Genomic DNA, 22273 nt, shown 5'->3' with positions numbered 1-22273 from the left:
AGCACTGTTCACAGCAGCAAAGTTATGAAATCAACCAAAGTGTCCATCAATGAATAAATACTTAAACCTAAGACCTGAAATGATAACAATTCTAGAAGATAACATTGGAAAAACCCTTCTAGACATTGGCTTAGGCAAGGATTTCATGACCAAGAACCCAAAAGTAAATGCAATAAAAACAAACTAAGTAAACTAAAGAGATTTTGCACGGCAAAAGGAACAGTCCACAGAGTAAACTGGCCACCCACTGAGTGGGAAAAAATCTTCACAATCTATATATCTGACAAAGGACTAATATCCACAATCTATAACAAACTCAAACAAATCAGTAAAAAAACCCACAAACAATCCCATCAAAAAGTGGGCTAAGGACATGAATAGACAATTCTCAAAAGAAAATATACAAATGGACAACAAACACAGAAAAAACGCTCAACATCAGTAATGATCAGGGAAATGCAAATCAAAACCACAATCCAATAGCATTTCACTCCTGCAAGAATGACCATAATCAAAAAATCTGAAAACAGTAGGTGTTGGTGTGGATGTGGTAAACAGGGAACAATTCTACAGTGCTGCTGGGAATGTAAACTAGTACAGTCACTATAGAAAACAGTGTGGAGATTCCTTAAAGAACTAAAAGTAGAACTACAATTTGATCCAGCAATCCCACTATTGGGTACCTACTCAGAAGAAAATAAGTCATTATTCAAAAAAGATGCTTGCACACGCATGTTTACAGCAGCACAATTTACAATTGCAAAATCTTGGAACCAACCAAAGTGCCCATCAATCAATGAGTGAATAAAGAAACTGGTGTGTATATATATATGATGAAATATTACACAGCCATAAAAAGAAATGAATTAACAGCATTTGCAGTGACCTGGATGAGACTGGAGACTATTACTGTAACTGAAGTAACCCAGGAATGGAAAACCAAACATCGTATGCTCTCACTGATATGTGGGAGCTAAGCTATGAGGACACAAAGGCATAAGAATGACACAGTGGACTTTGGGGACTTATCGGGGAAGACTGGGAGGGGGACAAGGGATAAAAGACTACAAATATGGTGCAGTATATACTGTTCGGGTGATGGGTGCACTAAAATCTCACAAATCAGCCGGGCATGGATTACGCCTGTGATCTCAGCACTTTGGGAGGCCGAGGCGGGCAGATCACCTGAGGTCAGGAGTTTGAGACCAGCCTGGCCAACAAGGCGAAACCCTGTCTTTACTGAAAATACAAAAATTAGCCAGGCGTGGTGGCGGGTGCCTGTAATCCCAGCTACTCGGGAGGCTGAGGTGGGAGAATCACTGAACCCAGGAAGCCAAGGATGCAGTGAGCCGAGATCACGCCACTGCACTCCAGCCTGGGCAACAGCGTGAGACTCCATCTCAAAAAAATAAATAAATAAATAAAAATAAAATCGCACAAATAACTGCAAAAGAACTTACTCATGTAACCAAATACTTCCTGTACCGTGATAACCAAAGGAATACTAAAATAAAATAATAAAATAAAATAAAATAGTGAACTTTAAAATAGATGTGTAATTTTAAGTATCTGATTTCAGTCCTCTTTCTTCAATTGAGTTTTCTGTTTAGGAGCACATAGGCAAGATAAACATATCCCTGTGAAACAATGTGACTGTTATCCTCCATCAAGGTCCGCTCCTAGTTCCATGGTTCTTTGGACAATCTCTAAATTACATGCTCTTAGAAATACTCAAAATATTTCTGAGATCCTCTTCATGGAGAGCTTTCAATTCCTCATTAAATAATTATTAATATTTATTAATAATCATTAACTAATATTTAATTAATAATATAATTAAATAAATAAAATATATTTGGTAAGTCTCAAAATATGTGCATTAGTCTGTGTTCTCCAGAGAAAAAGAACATATGTATCTCTCTCTATATGAGAGAGAGAAAAATATTTGTTATAAGGTATTAGAATACACTATAATCTGTAATGCAGGCTATCCTAAGATGCACAGTCATGAAGCTGGACATGTAAGAGAACAGATGGTATAGTTCCAGTTCAAGTTCAAAGGACTGAGAACCATCATAGCTGGTGTCCAGAGCCACCCACATTGAGAAAGATAATATGCTTTACTCAATATACTGATAACTGTATACAGTGTTAATCTCATCCAGAAACACGCTAATGGACATACTCAGAATAACATTTAACCAAATATCTGGCCCTTCTATGGCCCAGTCAAATTGACACATAAACTTATCCATCACAATAGGTATGTTTTTGATTCCTCTAAAATTCCTATCACTCAAATTTTTTGTTTGTGTACGTAATATATGGCCCAAAATGTTTATGGCATATTGTAGCAAGCAGGTTATGCTAAACAAAAGTTAAGTCTTTCCCCAAAATTAATAATATTTGTGTTTTTTAAAATTAGACCTAAGAGATTAAACAGGTTTGAATTTAACATTAAGAGCCCTGATCTTATAAACAAAAGTTAAGTCTTTACCAAAAAATAATATTTGTTTTATTAAATTAGACCTAAGAGATTAAACAGGTTGAATTTAAGAGCCTGCTCTTATAAAAATATCCAGCCTTAATGTAAAAGCACAGTACCTCTTATGAGGCATGAATGGTTTCTCTCTTAAGGGTAGTGAGGATATTCTATAATTTTGTCTGCCTCCTAGATGTTTGGTCTTGTAATAGATCAAATGAAACCTTCCCATACTTATTTTTGTTTGATATTTTGGTAACTGATGAAGTGCATTTAGTATAATAAAGCTGGATATTGCTAATCTTCTCATCTCAAGGAATTTAAAATATAATAACAAGATAATTTGGGATAACAAATATTAATTATATTTATAAGAAATATATAGTAAATCCTTCCTTAAAAATCTATAGATTTTTGACCTGGCACGGTGGCTCACGCCTGTAATCCCAGCACTTTGGGAAGCCGAGGAGGGCGGATCACTAGCTCAGGAGATCGAAACCATCCTGGCTAACACGGTGAAATCCCGTCTCTACTAAAAATACAAAATATTAGCCTAGTGTGGTGTTGAGAGCCTGTAGTTCCAGCTACTCAGGAGGCTGAGGCAGGAGAATAGCGTGAACCCAGAAAGCGGAGCTTGCGGTGAGCCAAGATCACGTCACTGCACTCCAGCCTGGGCAACAGAGTGGGACTCCATCTCAAACATACATACATACATACATACATAATATCTGTAGTTTTTTTGTGGGAAACCAACTGTTTTGTGGGGATTTTTTAAACAAATAAATCCTTTATCCATATTGGCAATTAATTAATCCAAATTTATTAAAAACTGTTTTACTTAGAATATGTCCTAAGCTTCTCTTTCAAATGTGCTTCAAAGAAAGAGAGGCTTTTAGGTGGTAACAAAAGGTTTATATCAAAGTGAGATGAAACAATGATGATTTAAATTTACAAAAGGAAACATGTGGTATACCAGAAAAGGATTTGTTTGTTAGCTAAATAATTTTTTAAAATTATATATATAATATTATCATTATATATATTATATATATAAAATATATATATTTTTTCCTTTTATTTGTGCTTTCTTTGGCAACTGAAGTGAGAGCCTCTTTCCAATTAGGCATAAATCAGACTTCATTGGCTCAACTCCACAGACTGCAAACCCAGAATCATGACTTGGTCATGATTCTCAGCCAAAGGTGTTGGTGTCAGTGTGGATTTATATTGAGGTCTTCAAGAGAACTACTAAATTTTCTACAAGATATAATGTCCCAATAGTGCAAGAGTCAGGGAAGATTAGAAATATGGCATCAGGGTTTTTACAGATGGTGTGGTCTTTACAAGAAGTTGCATTTGTGATAGACTTAAAGCTCACAGTGACCTTTGGCAAGAAAGATATAATTAGGCCTCAAGTCACAACTATCACGTCAGTCATCATTTGTACAGAGATGACTGCAGAATGTATTATGTAAATCTTAAGTAACATGTAGAGTTTTAAAACTTGGTGTTTCTGACTTTTTAAGGGGGAGATGATTTTCTCGTAATTATATTTAAGTCAGTCTTAAAAGTAACTGTAAGTTAGTAATGGGCTTTATAAGAATTCTGTTGAATTTTTAATTTTTAACATTGGTTTTACTCAAATTTTCATTGTATACTCTTTTCCATTCATCTCCTCCATTATTTTCCAAAACTACTTCAGAAGGGGAAAACACATCTAAAAAGATGGGATGAATATAAAATATTTTATTTTTACCTCTGACACTGGTAGCTCTCAGCCAAGAAAAGATTCTTAGAAATTCAGACTTTTATATCACTTTTCTACTGGCCTTCAGTTAAACTCGGAGTGACAGAGGTTACTGGTTATTTAAGAGGAGTGAGTGTATGTACTAACCAGCAGGGCCACAACCTCTATAACGTTAGATCAGCATTAATGAGTACTGTTTACAGATTTATAAACAATTTATATATTGAGAAAGAGGGAGAAGGGCATGTCTAAAATGACTACAAAATTGAATAAACATCATGAACAAATAATAGTACTTTCAGATAACATTGAATAAGCAATTATTTGATAATAAAGAATATCACAAAAAATTTTAATAAACCAATAATTTAAAAATTATACTGGCATCTATGCTGAAATAATGAGAAATATTAGGATGGAAATGCTGTTCTCAAAAATATAGTAAAGAGTTAACTGATTTTTTTTCAGAAATACTTTATGCTATGCTTGATTTTCTCAATTTTATTCTAAGGTCTAAAATATAGATCAGAGTGCTCAGCAGCCCATGGTGATGCTGTTTTTCCCTCTCTTTTGATGTTTTTGATGTCTTTTCATGTGGCACTCTGAGAGGTTGAAAGCAAAAAATAACATGAATTTAAAATTGTGTTAAATAGTATTGATCTCTGAGTGAATTGCTTGATATCAAATTATATGTCTTACTTTCAAAAATTATTTTTTCTTCTCTATAAAACATTAGCCTGATGTTTCCTTCCCTGGGATCTATTTTGATTTTAATTGGAATGCAAATCAGTTGGTTTTCTAAGTTCTAGTGAAAATTTAAGTCCCAGTACTCAGCTGCTCTCTTTCTTTGTCTGTACTTAACCTCCTTTTCTGTGTTTGGAACACTTCTGTGCTTTATTTCTAACTCTACATGTGTAACCCCAAATCCCGTGCCTTCCTCCTCTGCTTCTACTCTTCCAAATGTTTTCCAGACAAGAGTGTCCTACAGCATTCAAACTCCTTCTGAGCTAAATCAAACTTCTCATGCGGAATGCAGAATCCAGGTTATCACACTAGCGCTGCCTGCTAAATCCATCCCACTTCCTGCTTTTCAGTGGCCTGTGGGCTAACAGAGTTTTTGTGTATCTTTAACTGGTTGAGAGAAAAAAAATCAACAGAGGGATAGTATTTCATGGTATATTCATGAAAATTGTATACAACTAAATTTTAGTGTCTATAAACAAAAGTTTAATTGAAAAATCTACATGCTGAATTGTCAGCTGATTTAGTGCTACAAAGGTAGAGACCTATGCCCGTGGAAACCTAACTATCTGCTATCTGGCCCTTTACAATAGATGTTTGAGGACCCCTGACATTGAATACAAGGTACATGAAGTCAAGGATTTCTTTGCCTTATTTATTATCGTCTCCCAGTAGCATGGAGAGGGGGCATTGTACGTGTTGACGCTAAAAAATATTTGTTCAAAGGAAAACGTAGAGACAACAAGTCTTGTTTTCTCTCTAATCTCTATTTTGTATTCCTTATCTAAACAGTATTCTAAATTATAGAACCTTTCTCTTGTTAAACTTGAAGCCTTGCTAGTTTTAGCTCTGCATTTTGTCTCACAGTTTTCCCTTCAGCCTTCCATTTCCATTGCCCTTGCTGTAGCCAGGCCTTCATTACCTCACACCAATAATGTAGTCACTAAACACCACTGCAACCATTTGCTATTGCCATCATTCCGCGCTTCATTCTGCAGCTCTCTAATGTTCTTGTGGTAATTCCTGCACAACTCACTGCACTCAGAAAGCACAAGTAAATACATTAAAAAGGGGGCGGGGGAAGTCAGCAATGGGAGAAGAAAAGGGTACAGAGACAGAGATCTGCTAGTCTTTGAGCCCTGGCTGAGTGCTGTTCATTGTCTCTGTTCTTCATAAAGGTGTACATGGTAAACACTCTAATCCCTATTTTTCAGGTGGTAAAAACTTTGGTCCAGAAAATGTGCTCCTTGCAAAACACTGTATATCATATAAACAGATAATTTTATAATTTAAAACTAATCCTTGCTAAGGCTTTTACTTATTTTTAGTTTCTCAGAAGACAGAAATTAATGGGGACACACTCCTGATATGTGAACTACACCAATTACTGGAAGAATTACTGGCATCAGTGTGCAGAGCGATGGCTGTCAGGGGACACAGAGTTAGCAACAAACCCAGAGGGACATTGAGACATGGCCTCTGGGAGGAGTGGATTGGAATATGTGTTGTGTCACACAAAGACATTCAAATCAAATGTTACACCACTGCCAGCAAAAGTCCGCCACTGCATATTCATGGAATGGACAAGTGGAAGGAAGGAAAACATGATTACACAGTCATAGGGAACCTAGAGAAAAGGTTAAAGCATTTGCCAAATGTATAAAATACCCTGTAATTCCAATAAACAAAAATTCCAAACTAATGGAAAAAGCAAACAGATACTTTCAAATAATTATGACAATCTCCTCCCTTACTTTTTATGTTCCAAATCATATTATATGTCGTTCAAGTTCTAATACATATGATTACTGTCCATTAAATTACAGTTGATTTGGTCATGTGGCCAACTTCCTTAACATCTCTATATACCTTTCAACATCAATAAAATGCTGGTGTTTAATTAACTGTTTTATAAGACATCTCCCAGTTTTTAATTCAATGATTTTGTGGGTTTTGAAGTTCTGATGTTAATGACTACTTTGATAAGAAAACAATTGTTATGGATGTGATAATGTTGGAATTCTGCATGTGAGTGTGTGTGAGTAAAAATAGCAATTAGATTATGATACATATGTATTATATTTAACATAGAACTTATTTTATCAGTTACATACACTATAATAGCATGTAATCTGTCAACCTAACTATTCTGTCAAATTCCTTCATAGTCACTTTTTCTTCTCAAGTGACCAGTATTAGCAGCATTATAAGTTAATTTCTTCTGCCCACAAGATTACAGTTTAGTATATTGTAGTTGCTTTACTCCATTTAGGCTGCTTTAAAAAAATCATAAACTAGGTAACTAATAAATGACAGAAAATCTCTGTGTCACAGTTCTGGAGACTGGGAAGTCCAAGAGCAAGGTACTAGCAGATTCAATGTCTGGCGAGGGCTCACTTTCTGTTTCACAGGTAGCACCTTCAAACTGTTCTCACATGGTGGAAGGGGCAAGACAGCTCTCTGGGGTCTGCTTAATAAGGAAACTAATCTTACTTATGAGGGCTCCACCCTCCTAGGGCTCTACCTCCTAATACTGTCACATTAATGATTACACTTCAACATATAAATTTTGGAGGTACACAAACTTTCAGACTATAGCAGTAGTCTAACCTCAGCAGATTTAACAAACACATGTAATAAAATTACTTTGTTTTTATAACATGAACAACTTTGTTTCTCCTAAGTGTTCTTACTTATGCTCCTAAACAAAGTAATTATAGATAAGATTACAAATATTTAATATAATCTTCTCCTCAATATCCTGAGGGGTAGACATTTGACTGAAATATAAGATGCTTTATTTATTCTTTTGTGGTTAGGGTAGAGTCCCTTGCCTGAGTTCATGTCTAGTTTGATTCTGATGAGGTTGTAAAAGTGCTAGATTATTTATTTGTGAAACAGTTTTTAGAATAAACCCTAAAATTAATGTAATTATTCTTACCTTAGAAAAAAGCAAGCAATTTTAAAGTCACTTCTATGTGTATTGTAAGTGGATAGTCTGGAAAAAGTATAAAAGATAAAAAGCCAGCAATCATCAAATACAAACATAAAATTATGTACAGCATTTTGATTAATAACAAATTCTGGTTTACATTGAAAGCAGCACTTTTTTAAAAACTACATTCTATAAACTGTTTAATAGCTATGCACATACCAAAAATGGTAAATGCATTAATGAATTATTTACCTCTCTGTATCTAAATGCCACCTCTTAAGAGGTAAGCACTTTTGAATTAAGTTATGTCAACTTTTTACCCCTTAGAAGTAAATGCTTTAAAACAAAAAATTTAATGAGATGTTTTATGGGGCTTATTTAGTTTATTAATGGATTCTGGTTTTGTGTGTGAGCTGAACACTTGCAGTTTAGTCTAAGAGGCAGACATAATAAAAAATTTCAAATCAGCAGGGTAGGTGCTGTCATAAGCCCAGTTCTCTAAAGGCACAGTGAGGCACACCAAAACCAACTGAAAGAAAAGTTGGTTTGCTATGTGTTGTTTGTCTGTTTTTCAGATTCTAATTTATTCCTAAAGATAGAATGTTGTCTGAAGCTATCTTGTTTAATCAAGCATTCCCACCAGTGAGGCTGTGTGAACAGAAGGTGGATATCAGAATAACTGCTACATTTTTCATTCCACAAACAACTGGCCTCTTCGCAACTTCTAATCCATTCAATCCTAACTCACTCCAGGGATATGCACTTTGCCAAAATCTTTCTATGTGTTTTTAATAGGATAGCCCCTAGCTGAGAATCGTTACCCTATACTTGAAATGCAGAAAGAAAATGCCTTGGATTTGAAGGATAGAAAATTATTTGCTGTTTATGCTCTAAGGCATAAAGCTAATAGTATCCATTCATTTATCCTTTCTTTAATACACTATGTGCTGGAAACTATGCTCTGGCCTCATTTTGTGCTGTCTTACACAGCACTTACCTAGAAGGGGAAAGCTAATTATTTGCCTACCTCTCTCCTCAAGTTGTCTTTGCTGGTGTACTTTTCTCCAACATTTGCACACTTTCTGTTCAAATTGTGCTTATTTACCTAGTACACTAGCAAGTTTAAGAAAAGATAAACAAACATTCAATAGTGAGATTAAACCTGTAGTCATAAGGTACTCATATGACTCCCACCCCTGACTGTGGATGCAGCGACAAAGCGGCAAAGAGGCTGGCTAAAGCCATATGGCAATTTGCAGAATGTCACCATAGCCTCTGTGCACACCACGCACTGTCCATACTCAGGAAGCCAACTGATCTCAACTCCACAACCACCTTGACTCTCCGGGGGATAGTGAGTGACAGCCCTCAAAAATATGGAGATTTCACATTCTGTGCACGTCCCCACCTTCAATTATTTAGTGAGATCATTTGCCATCCAAACAACAACAACAACAAAATCACTTTTATTTTCCACCAATATGGAAAAACTTCAGGTTTTCGTATTAAACTCACCATTCCTGCTCAAAGGACAAAGGTTGGAAATTTTTGTTTTGTGTACACAGGGTATTTGTAAAGGGTGAGGTGCATATACTTTTGCATTATGACCTGGTTTTGCCAGTTAAGACACTAACAACCCTGCCCAGAGTTTAATGCAAATTTTCCTTCTTATGAACTCATTTATTGTCAGTTAAGATAAAATATCTCTTAGAACCTGTAGAAAAGAAAAGTAGATTCTCAATTATTGGGCCCATATTAAATAATTCTGCTAATTAATAGTAGTTTCCTAAAGTGTTAATTGCATTACAATAAACATGTCATGTACTACAGTTACTAGAAAGATCTCTGCCTCGAGAATAAGAGAAATATATTAGATCATATTGCTATGCAATTTTTCTTGCTGACAGGGGCCATTTTTCAGGCACAGTACTACATATAGAACAGCAACATAATGGGAGGAGAGAACAGATGCTAAAATTCAGTCAGACATAAATCTCTTTCACTTTATCTTCTTTACAATGCAGAGATGACAAGAAGAAAAACAAATAGGTAAGAGAATAAACATAAATGATGGGTGTTTCAAGGGAATTTAATACCCCAATATTGAGATCATATATATGTTACAAGATTGACACCTGGGAAAACAAATGGTGTTTAGTGTAATAAGATGACAATAATTAAATATCTGGCCTTTTCTTTCTCCAAATATCAACATGTAACAAGCACAGGAATAAAATGATACTTTTCTATTTCTGTTAACATCTTTAGACATGCAATTATTCAGGTTCCTGTCTAGATATTCACTCATGTAATTGATGCACTGGAAAATCTTTTCATTCAGTATATCAGTTGGAATTTATCATATACTTCATACTGGACTATTAGATCACAATACCAAAGGTCACAAGATATAACCTTGCTTTCTGCATGAACCCTTGTTTCAATACCCTGTTCTACACTGATCTTTCTTTCCTCTGAATTCTGATTAAAATTATAATCATTAATCACACAACTGAGCCCAAGTTAATTCCTATTTTATTTGGATGTAGCTTTCACTCTCCAACAACCTTTAACTTCCCATGCTGTTGGAAGCAGGTATTCATTTCAAGCCATTTTTTAATTTAATACTTCCTTAATATCTAAAACAATGGAGAATGCATGTCAATGTGACGGCATCCTTAAGGTGTCATTGCACCAGCCAGAAACCTCTGTGGCCAGTGGCACCTTTGCCTGAATTTTGCTGTGGATCACTGGGCTCATTCCGCCCACTCAGCCTGGCAGGCTGCACTCGGCTCCCACTATTGGCCCAGATCGACACCTGCCAAGGGCAAGCCAGGAGCAGAGTGGCAAGGGATGTGTGGGCTAACATGGGGTCCAGCCACTGCATGCAGCCAGGCATGCCAGCTGTAGTGCGGTGGGCACCTTCAGGCCACAGCATGGGGCAATGGCATGGGGCACCAGCTCCCTGCAAAGCTGTGACTGGATCAGGTAATAAGCAGCTTCTATGACTGGCACTGGGAAACGCAGTGGCTTCCAGAGTCTTGGAGATGCCAAGGACTGCAGAGCCCTACAGAGGGTGTCACAGCCATGACTTGAGCTCTTAGGTCTGGGCTCCTTGAAGGGCTACAGCTCTTCTGGCCTTATCTCTTCTCTCCTTCTTGTCACCCGCAACATGGCAAGCCAGGGGCCTGCTTCAGCCCTGTTTGTGTTCAGCTCTTTTAGCCCTGCCGTTTGGTGGGTCCCAAGTTCTTGTCTTGCTTCCAGGAAGAATGAGGTATGCAGACAAGTGGACGGTGGGCAAGACGAAGAGGAGCTTTACTGAGCCATAGAACAGCTCAGAGGAGACCCCCAGTGGGTAGCTCCTCTCCATGACCAGGATGTCCTGAAGAGTGTTCAGCTCTTAGCAAAAAGGATAGCTCCTGTCTGCTTGTCCCCGGCTCCCATCAGCTCTGGGGAAGATGGCACCATCTGGGCCCAGCTCCACCTCAGGGCCCCTCTCCACCTGCTCTTCCGTGCCCAACTGTGCTGCTCTCTCTCCCGTGGGAACTCGCCCCAGCCCCATTGTAGCAGCTCCCAGGGCAGCGGGCCCTGGGGACTGCCGGCCTCCTCTCTGCATTTTCCTTGCAGCAACAGTGGGCGAGATTCAGGTGACACAGCTGTCGGGGTCGATACCACGAGTCCTGGCTGCGCCTTCTGCCAGGTGCTTGTGGGCTCTAAGGAACGGTGGGGAGGGAGGTTGAGGCCGCGGCGGAGGCTCTGGGCCTAGAAACAGGTCTTGCCCAGCCGTGCTAAGGTTGGGGTAGCGCAGTTGGCTGTCTTAGGGAAACAGGGCGCAGACGTCCCACCAGCGCCCCTGCTGCTACCGCCGTCACTCCCGCCATGATCGCCTGTGCCTCCCTGAGCCAGCCAGCATGATGCTACCACCAGTAAGATTATTTTCTTTTAAAAATAACTTCATTCCATTTATGAAAATAATACTTGCTTATTCTGAATATAGGAAAGAGAAAAAAAACCTCTCCCAATAGAAAAGCATACAAAAAAGAAAGTAAAAATCACCCTGAACTCTACTACACAAACCAAATAATAAAAGATATTACTTTTAATATCATAGTAAACAACTGCTTAATCCAGCTGTGCTCTCTGCCCCTCATGTATCTGTTTATACTTTCACATAAACAGGATAAAATGATGTTTATATGATTAATGCTTATTGGATATTGGTCACATCTAGAACATTTTTCTTTCATTCTTTCTTTTTTTTTTTTTTGAGACAGAGTCTCACTCTGTCACCCAGGCTGGAGTGCAGTGGCACGATCTCAGCTCTGCAACCTCTGCTTCCCAGGTTCAAGCGATTCTGTTGCCTTGGCCTCCTGAAGAGCTTGGATTATAGGAATATGCCAACAAACCCGGCTACTTTTTATATTTTTAGTAGAGAGGGGCTTTTGACATGTTGACCAGGTTGGTTTCAAACTCCTGGGCTCAAGTGATCCTCCCACCTCGGCCTCTCAAAGTGCTGGGATTACAGACATAAGCCACCATGCCTGGCCACATCTACTTAATTATTTCAGTATTGGCTCTCTCGCTCTCTGTTTCTCTCTCTCTCTCTCTCTATATATATATATATACACACATACACACACATATCTGCATATATACACACAAACATACACACACATATTTATATGTGTACACATACATATTTATATATGCACATATATATTTACATATATACATATATATCTACAAGGGAAGTAAATATATGTGTGTGTATATATATACATAAATATATACACACATAAATACACACATATATATTTATAATGTGTTGATATATATAATTGTTCATAGGTCAATGTGATTAAAAGTATGTCCTGTATCTAGAGACTCAGAGTTTAAGTTCTGCAAGAAGAAGAGTTCTGGAGATGGATGATGGTGATCTTTGTACAACGATGGAAACACATTTAATGCTACTGAACTATACACTTAGAATGATTACGTGGTATATTTTATATTATATGTACTTTATCACAATTAAAGACAAACAATAAATGATGAGTTTAGTCATTTCAATTCAGGGGTATCTAAAAGTCTGGTCTCTCTCACACAGCTCTATAATACCTGGCTTTGAAGAAAGACTGCATCAGGCTCCAAATGAGTTTAAGTTATGTGTATCTCAGTATCTCCAATATGTTAAGAATTTTGAACATCATTTTGTTTGACTGAGGAAACACAATTAAACATGGTTATTAGAACAGACAGACCCCACAATTGTTCCGCTTACAGTTTTTTGACTTTACCATGGACTGAAAGCCACATGCATTCCGTAGAAACTCTACTATGATGTTAGATAGGTAAGGTATATTACATGCATTATAACTTATTTTTAATTTATAATGAGTTCATCAAAATGCAATCTCATCAAAAATTGAGGAGCATCTGTATCTGTATACAATGTCTATAATTATTTTTGGAAAAAGTCAATCAAATTGGTTGTAAATTAAGTTTCTAATCTTTTCTTCCTTGGAAAATTTCTAAAAAGGCTATGATATAATAGCTAGATTCCTTTTCATTTTGAAGGACATAAATCCAAAATTTTAATTTCTGTATATCATGATCCCTTGGAAAGTCTCCATTTTCTCCCCTCCCCTCCCGTCCCCTCCCATACCCTCTCCTCCGGTCCTCTACCTTCCCCTCCCCTCCCCTCCCCTCCTCTCCCCTCTCCTCCCTTCTATTTCCCTCTCTTCCCTTCTATTTCCCTCTTTTCCTTCCAAATAGCCTCAACATGAGTTGTTATTGTTTTTCCTGGACATGCTTGGCCAGGAATAGCAGTTGGCTTCTAAATTGCCAGTTACAATAGTTACATGCCCTTGAGTAGTCTGAAATTAATAAGAGTATATTTTAATATGATTTTTTAGCAGAAAATAATATAGTAATAATAACAAAACAAAACATAAAACAACCTGGTTTTTGCTTAAGTATTCAGGGAGACTCATTTCATCAAGGAACTGAAAATTCAAGTTTAGTTGGCTCCTTTCTTCAGCATTCCAGTTTTTGGCTCCTTTCTTCAACATTCCAGTTTTTTTTCATTTGCTAATTTCATCATTTGGTTGTATTTCCCAGGCGTGTAGTAAAAGGCAGCAGTAGTAGCGGACTTCATCAACATCAACCACATTATGCAGAAGGAGACTGTCTATATGCCTAAATCTTTAGACAATATCCTAAACTTCATTCTGAAATGATCATCGCTGCTTTGTAAATGCTGTGAGCATAACAACTTAGCCCTGCATTAACTGCAGCAATCACAGTGGCCATCTAAATAATCTTATAATGGTTATCTTTGACCAGTTTAGACTTACTCCTGTAGTTATGTATGAAGTCAGTAGCTGTTAATAGGGAAGCAGTGAAATCTTATTAGTAGATAGCCATTAAGGCCATTACAGATGATTCCATGTCACAGTATTTGTGGCACAGAGTGTAATACCAGAGAAGTGATGGAAAAAACGAGTCCAAGAATGGAATCAGAATTACAATATATTTGGCCAAAAATAAGATATAGGAGCAGATTCGAATTAACAGGGAGCAACCTAGGGACCAGCCCAAAGCGTCTATATCTAAGGCGATCAGGTGATCGCTCGAGCTTCACTGAAGGCCCACTCTTGTATTTTATTTTATTTTATTTTATTTTATTTTATTTTATTTTACTTTTTACTTTACTATTTTATTTTATTTTATTTTATTTTATTTTATTTTATGAGACAGAGTCTCGCTCTGTCGCCCAGGCTGGAGTGCAGTGGCATGATCTCGGCTCACTACAAGCTCCGCCTCCTGGGTTCACACCATTCTCCTGCCTCAGCCTCCCCAGTAGCTGGGACTACAGGCACCTGTCACCACGTCCAACTATTTTTTTGTTTATTTAGTAGAGACAGGGTTTCACCGTGTGAGCCAGGATGATCTCGATCTCCTGACCTCCTAATCCACCTGCCTCGGCCTCCCAAAGTGCTGGGATTACAGGCGTGAGTCACTGCGCCCGGCCTGAAGGCCCACTCTTTGACAGTGCAGAGCAGAAGAACATTATACATGGGAGTCACTGTATTCATTCATTCATTCATTCATTCAGGCAGCAAATATTTATGGAGTTCTCACTATGATCCAGTCCTTAGTGATAAAACAGCAAATAAAACAAGTTCCCTGCCTTTGGCACATACACAAGAAAACACAAAATAAGAGAGAAAGAACAAAAGTGGCTGTCAGGAATGTACCTTGCTATATTTTATGTGGGACGGTTTGGTATGGCTTTACTAAGAAAAATATATTTGCACAAAAACATGATGAAAGCACTCAAAACAGTGTGAGTATCAGATACAAAAACCACTATAGTGGGAGCTTGCTGAACATTCCAAAAAATTAGCAAGGTCACACTATGGCTGAGAGAAGATTGGGTAAGGGAAAAAACAGTAGTAAACCATGCCATAGAGGTAGCATGGCCAGAACTCACAGTGTTTTCTAGGCTGTAGCAAAGACTTTGGCTTTTACTTTTTGGGTGACTTGGTCAGTCTTTGAAGGCTTTCCAACAAGAAGAGCAATGTCATCTGATTTATGTATAAAATAATATTTTCACAGATGGGTTGAGAATATATTATAAGAAGCAAAGAAATAAGGTAGAAGCCTGTGTAAGTAATCTAGGTGAAAGATGAATGAAGATAGTGTGGATAAGAGTGGTAACCATGAAGATAATAAAGAAAAAGTTGAATTTTGCCTATTGGTGATAGAATAGACAGAATTTGCTATTGGATTTGGATGTGAAATATGAGAGCAAAATGGTATGAAGGAAAACTCCAAGTGTGGCCTGAGCAACTAAAAGATCAAGTTCAGTATAGGATATGTCAAGTTTGTCATAAGTGTTAGATATATGCATGAAAATATTAATTAGTCAGTTGGATAAACACATTTGTGGAGCTCACAATAATCAAGTAGAGATTTTGAAGGCATAGACATGGGGTTGGCATATAGAGCTGTTATTTTGCATGACAGTACCAAGTGCATAATTGTAGGAGGAACAAAAAAGGTAACCAGAGTCCTGAGTCTGAGACTCTTCAACTTGCACAGCTCTGGGAGATGAAAAGCAATTGACAGAGGAGGAGGGGTAGAGTATGGGGAAGACTGAAACAAAAATACAATGAAAATAATGTCTCAATAAGGAGAGGTCATCCATTTCAAATACTACTGATGGTTCAACTAGGATGAGAACTGGGACTCGATCAATGGATTTTGCCATGTAGAAATCATTGTAGACTTTGATAAAAGTGCTTCATTAGAGCAGTGGTAGTGGTAAAAACCTAGTTGGGATGGCTTTCAAGTGAGAATTATAAGCAAAGTTGGAAATATTAAGTATTAATAATACATACATGGATTTTTACAGTAAAAAGAAGAAAGAGGATGTGAGCCCAATATAAAATTGTGTTTGTTTTTATATGACATATAATAGGATATTTGTATGCCAATACAATAGTAAAGGATTAATGTAGAGAGAAAAAGAGAGAGGGAGAGAGAAGAGGAAGAGAGAGGGGGGAGTATTAAATATTGCTGAAACAATGTCCTTCTATACTTGGATGACAAGAGGAATGTGTTGTAGAAAGCAAGGAAAGGGCATGCACTTGGCTAGAAGCTCGTGGGATTCATCCATCAGTGTGTTTTTAATTTAAGAAACATGCAGCCATTCACATTAAATGTTAGAATATAAAGATGACCTCCATTACAAAGAGCTTTTAATTTATAATTTAATACATTCAATACAAAAATATTTCATAATGTAATTTATTCAACACAAATGGTAAAATGCCTGAGTGTAAGAAGCTATTTTTAAGGGGATAAAATTAAATATGAGTGACATATACTCATACAATACTGAAAGAATAAAACATAAAATGATTAATTAATAAAAACAAATCCAACAGGATTTGAACAAAGCTAAATAGACCGTTAAATGTTCAATCAATAAAGGAAACTGACATTATTTTATTCATGTGGGAGACTCCTCATGAATAACAGAAAAGATTTTGTATATTAGGCATAAAAAATGGTACATATAAAAGCTATTGAACTCAAGCTAGTTCCCATTTGGTCCTTTGACCTACTTGAAAGAAAATGTAGGCATTAGCTTTGCCACATATTCTTGAATACCAAGGCACAGCAAAATAAAATACACTAACAATTTAGCCCTTTAATTACCCACAGCTACTGTCATTAGTCACTTACTTGGCTTGTAGCTACAATACATGCCTACAAAGTAGAGTAAAATACATAAAAAATACAGTATAGTTTGTTTACAATACAATTCCAATAGACAGAATTTAGAGTGAGCTTAGAATAAGATAATGGTGATCGTAGTAATTGCACAAGTTTAAAATTAAAAAGATCTAGATTTGAATTCAGGTTCTACCCCTTACTAGTTATGTGGTCTTATACAATGTCCTTTAACAAACTTTTAGAATCTTTTGCTTCTTTAACTTTAAAAGAGAAATAAAACTACCTCACAGAGTGGTTGTAAAAATTAAATAGGATGAAATGATGGACTAAGTACAAGCACTAGCATATACTAAGAAATACATTAATGCTAGCCATGTTATGGACAACGGGGAGCTATTACTCTGAGTACTTAGCAATAGATCCATTATTACCCTCCATACATAGTAGAAAAACTGGAGCATAGCTTTTAAATTTTGTTCCAACTCTAAAGGTACATAAACCTTCTACATTAGAAAGTACTTCATGAAGAAATATATTGGCCAATTTTCCCTATGGCTCCTAATAGACAGTAAATCCCACAAATCTAATGTACTGCTTGAAGACTGTGAATGTTTTTTTTTAAAGATGTTCTATATTCAAGATAGAAAATTATCTACTAGGTAACATGACAGTCAAAGGACCACATTAAATTTATAAATTAACTTAAAAGGACAAATTCCCAAAGAAAATAATACAGACTATATTTTCATTCCAGCCAAGGATTATATGGATAAACAAGGCCTACACTTATTAGGCATCAGGAAAAAAAAAAAAAACAAAAAAAAAAAAAAAAAAAAAACAAAAAAAAAAAACTCTTTGACTCTGTTTTATAATAAAGAGAAAAAGGATTTATTGATATTTCACACAGAAATAATCAGTTTAGCGAGAGTTCTCAAAATTTAAATAAAGACACGAAATATGCCTAAGTGTCTTTACTAAGCTAATCCTTAAAACCAGTAAAAAATTGGTTGAAAAATCTTCTAACAATTTGAATCCTTATTCTAAATAAATTACTATGTTTTATCTTATGTCATTACAAATTTAAGAAAAATGAGATTTTTTATTTGAGAATCTTGAATTCTCAAGATTATTATTTCTCTTAAATTTATAATGACATAAAAAATATAGGGGAGAAACTGAGGAATTAATATTAATTGCGTTCCTAATTTGTAATCCTCATAATTATTAATAGAATTATAAATTTCATTGTAAGAATTAAGGAATTGGACCTAGAGTGGTTAAGCCATTGCTGCTGAGTAAACATGTGACCTGTCCAGGCTCATCTCCTGATGTGCATGGCTATAAATTTTGTGCTCCTTCTGTTGCACCAGCTACCTCCCAATAGTAAAAGTAACAACGAATGTTGGCAACTTCTAGCACTGCATGAAGCAGTTGTTAATATTCCATGGAAGTGATCAGGGACTAGTTTAAGAATTTAGTTAACTCTTTGTACAGGAAAATGCACAAAAACTTGCAATTTTGCATAAGATATCATGAACCCCTTAATGCTCTAAAACGCATGACATGAACCCCTTGATGCTCTAAAATGCATGATAGGTGAGAAATCACAGTTTTAAGGATTGCTTTACAAGTCTGATTCTCTTTACTCTTTTCAACAACGCTGTGAGGAAGGAACATGCTATTATGCTTATCTACCAATGAGGAAACTGAGGCAAAATATTAAGTGATTAACTTACCTTCTTCACACAGTAGAAACTTGTTGAGCCAGGACCTTAACACGAGTACTATGACTACACATCCTTTGCTCTTTCATGCACATCAGGGTATCTGGCATGTATGAAAATAATTTATTAGTAACTACCTTTTACTGTAAGAAGATTATCAGGATTATTTTTCCAAGATTTTCTAGAAAGAAATATCTTCAAAGGTCTTTTTTGTTCTTTCATTACATATTTCTGCCTGGATGGTGAAATGTTTTCTAAATGAGCCAATTGTCTACAGCTAGCTAAATGGGGCAGTAGCCATCCAAATGTAGACAGAGCAATGCACACTCCATCTTCATCCTATAAGAGGAAAATTGCATGGGCTATGAAGTGGTAAATGTTGCAGTAAAATGAAAAGAAAGTGATGACAAAAGAAGGAGTGACAACAGTTTTCAGCAAAACATTTATTATTTTCAGAAGAAAAATTTCAGGGGTATAGAAATATTTCATCAACTAAGTTGACTACATTTCATTTAAATAAAATATTTAGTTTCCAATATGAAATAGCTGTTGTGTCAGTCACATCCCAGCGTGTGTAATAGGGAAGAATATTGGGAAAATTTGAATGTGTACAAAAATTAGACAAGAAAAATTAACGATCAAGAAATATCTGCAAAAGACATATAACTGATATTACCATGAATAAAATAGTGTAGTTTTACTTTGATTCCATGAAAATATCACTGCAATTTAATTGTGCTATTGTGGAAAGAGAAATTATCTAAATAAGCAAGAAAAAATACACTTATGAGAAAAGTTCAAATTATTAGTATTTTAAAGTACTGAAGTGCTAAAGATACTATTTGCAAGAGTTTTAATGGAATTCAGAATGCCAGTTCTTGTTGACATATCTCAAATTATCCAATTATCTCTATCATTTCTGCCAACTCAGAGGTCCAAGTTACTATCATCTTTGGCCCAGGCTAGGCAATATCATCCTAATTAGTCTCCTGGCCTCCAACTTCAGCATCCTTCAATTTATACTGCAGACAGCTATCTTTTCAAAATGCAAATATAATCAGATCTGTTCATTCTAAAACCCTAAACTGGTTTCCAACTCTTGAAGAAAAAGACCTAAATCCTCAACATGGCCTATCAGGCTCTGCAGCTTCCCTCTATCTTCCCATTCTCATCTCAGACACACCCTGTTCATTCTCTAGCTAGAATTGCCTTTTTCAAGGGCCTAAGATGTCATGTTCCTTCCCATTCCAGGACCGATGAAGAGTCTGTGCCCTTTTCTTGACACACTGTTTCATGACTTCCCTCCAGCCACTATACGTAATTAACAATTATTGGGCCAGGCGTGGTGGCTCACTCCTGCAATCCCAGCATTTTGGGAAGCCAAGGCAGGCAGATCTCTTGAGTTCAGGAGTTCAAGACTAGCCCGGCCAATATGGTGAAACCCTGTCTCTACTAAAAGACAAACAAACTTTAGCCAGTGTGGTGGCACGCTTGTAATCCTAACTATTCAGGAGGCTGAGGCAGGAGAATTGCTTGACTCTTCCGAGACATGGAGGTTGCAGTGAGCAGAGATCGCACCACTGCACTCCAGCCTGGGAGACAGAGCAAACCTCCGTCTAAAAAACAAACAAACGACAAACAAACAAAAAACAAAAATCCCACAAAACAATTATTGATCCTTCAGATCTCACAAGAAACATAATTCTCCTAGGGACATTTTCGTTTCACCCCAGAATAACCACTTTCTTGTTGTTATTTCTGTTGTTACATGCTGCTATAGATTCATGTTCTTCTCCACCAAGTGTGCACTTCAGTTTGTAATTTTATATTCACTTGAAGATTATTTTACTAATGCCTGTCTCCCATCTCTTCACCAAATTAAAAGCCTCCTAAGATCCTAACACCTGTGACTATGTCTATGTTTGTTCACCATTATATGCACACCTTGAAACATAATATTGGGCACACTGCAGGCATTCAGGAGATAGTTGATTGAAAAATCATAGAAAATTTTAACAAAAAATGATATTAGATACAAAATGTCATAAATAATATTTTTGTTTGTTTTTAAAATGTGGGTTTATGTTTATATAAATATCTCTGTATTCCTTACTCTATTGTGATTATATTCCAAGAAATGTGGGAAATATTTTTCCAGTGTCTCTCATAAACAGATGCCACTACCAACTGGGAATTCCTGAATGCACAGACTGAGTCACAAAGACTCCCCTTTGTAGGGAAAAGAAAGAGAGATCAGACTGTTACTGTGTCTATGTAGAAAAGGAAGACATAAGAAACTCCATTTTGACCTGTACCCTAAACAATTGTTTTGCCCTGAGATGCTGTTAATCTGTAACTTTATCCCCAACCTTGAGCTCACAGAAACATGTGTTGTATGGAATCAAGTTTAAGGGATCTAGGACTGTGCAAGATGTGCCTTGCTAACAAAATGTTTACGGGCAGTATGTTTGGTAAAAGTCATCGCCATTCTCCATTCTTGATAAACCAGGGGCACAACGCACTGCGGAAAGCTGCAGGGACCTCTGCACTGGAAATCCAGGTATTGTCCAAAGTTTCTCCCCATGTGATAGCCTGAGATATGGCCTCGTGGGATGGGAAAGACCTGACTGTCCCCCAGCCCCACACCCGTGAAGGGTCTGTGCTGAGGAGGATTAGTAAAAGAGGAAAGCCTCTCGCAGTTGAGATAAGAGGAAGGCCTCTTTCTCCTGCCTGCCCCCGGGAACTGAATGCCTCAGTATAAAACCCGATTGCACATTTGTTCTATTCTGAAATAGGAGGAAAATCCGCCCTTGGCGAGAGGCGAGACATATTGTCAGCAATGCTGCTCTGTTACTCTTTACTCCACTGAGACGTTTGGATGGAGAGAAGCATTAACCTGGTCTACGTGCACATCCAGGCATAGTAACTTCCCTTGAACTTATTTGTGACACAGATTCCTTTGCTCACATGTTTTCTTGCTGACCTTCTCCCCACTATCACCCTGCTTTCCTATTGCATCCCTCTTGCTGAGATAGTGAAAATAGTAACCAATAAATACCAAGGGAACTCAGAGACTGGTGCCGGTGCAGGTCCTCTGTATGCTGAGCACTGGTCTCCTGGGCCCACTGTTCTTTCTCTCTCCTTTGTCTCTGTGTCTTACTTGTTTTCTTAGTCTCTCGTCGCACCTGATGAGATATACCCCCAGGTGTGGAGGGGCAGGCCACCCCTTCACCCTTATCACAGGCAAAGTGAACAGAGAATTCAGACTTTGCTTTGTACCTCTTCAGGAATGAAACTGAGTGAGACGTTTCCTCTGGTCATTAAATCCAGTGCCCCTTTTCCTTAAAGAAACTGCTGATGCTAAACTTGGGATGTCATTTATCCTTGTTTTCAAAAGT

At 37.0% G+C, this 22273-nt stretch overlaps 1 long non-coding RNA gene across 1 annotated transcript in view; it reads right to left on the bottom strand.

The window, feature by feature from the left end:
* Positions 1–22273, bottom strand: part of LOC103884740 — a 39257-nt gene that overhangs the window by 13800 nt on the left and 3184 nt on the right. The window contains exons 2-3 of the long non-coding RNA XR_647481.4: positions 18888–18978; positions 13024–13124 (exon numbers count right to left, since the gene is read on the bottom strand). This is a non-coding gene — a long non-coding RNA (uncharacterized LOC103884740). The remainder of the gene's footprint in view (positions 1–13023; positions 13125–18887; positions 18979–22273) is intronic.

The sequence above is a fragment of the Papio anubis genome, chromosome 3, assembly GCF_008728515.1.
Source record: "Papio anubis isolate 15944 chromosome 3, Panubis1.0, whole genome shotgun sequence".
Taxonomy (NCBI): domain Eukaryota; kingdom Metazoa; phylum Chordata; class Mammalia; order Primates; family Cercopithecidae; genus Papio; species Papio anubis.
This window is presented reverse-complemented; position numbering and strand designations above follow the sequence as displayed.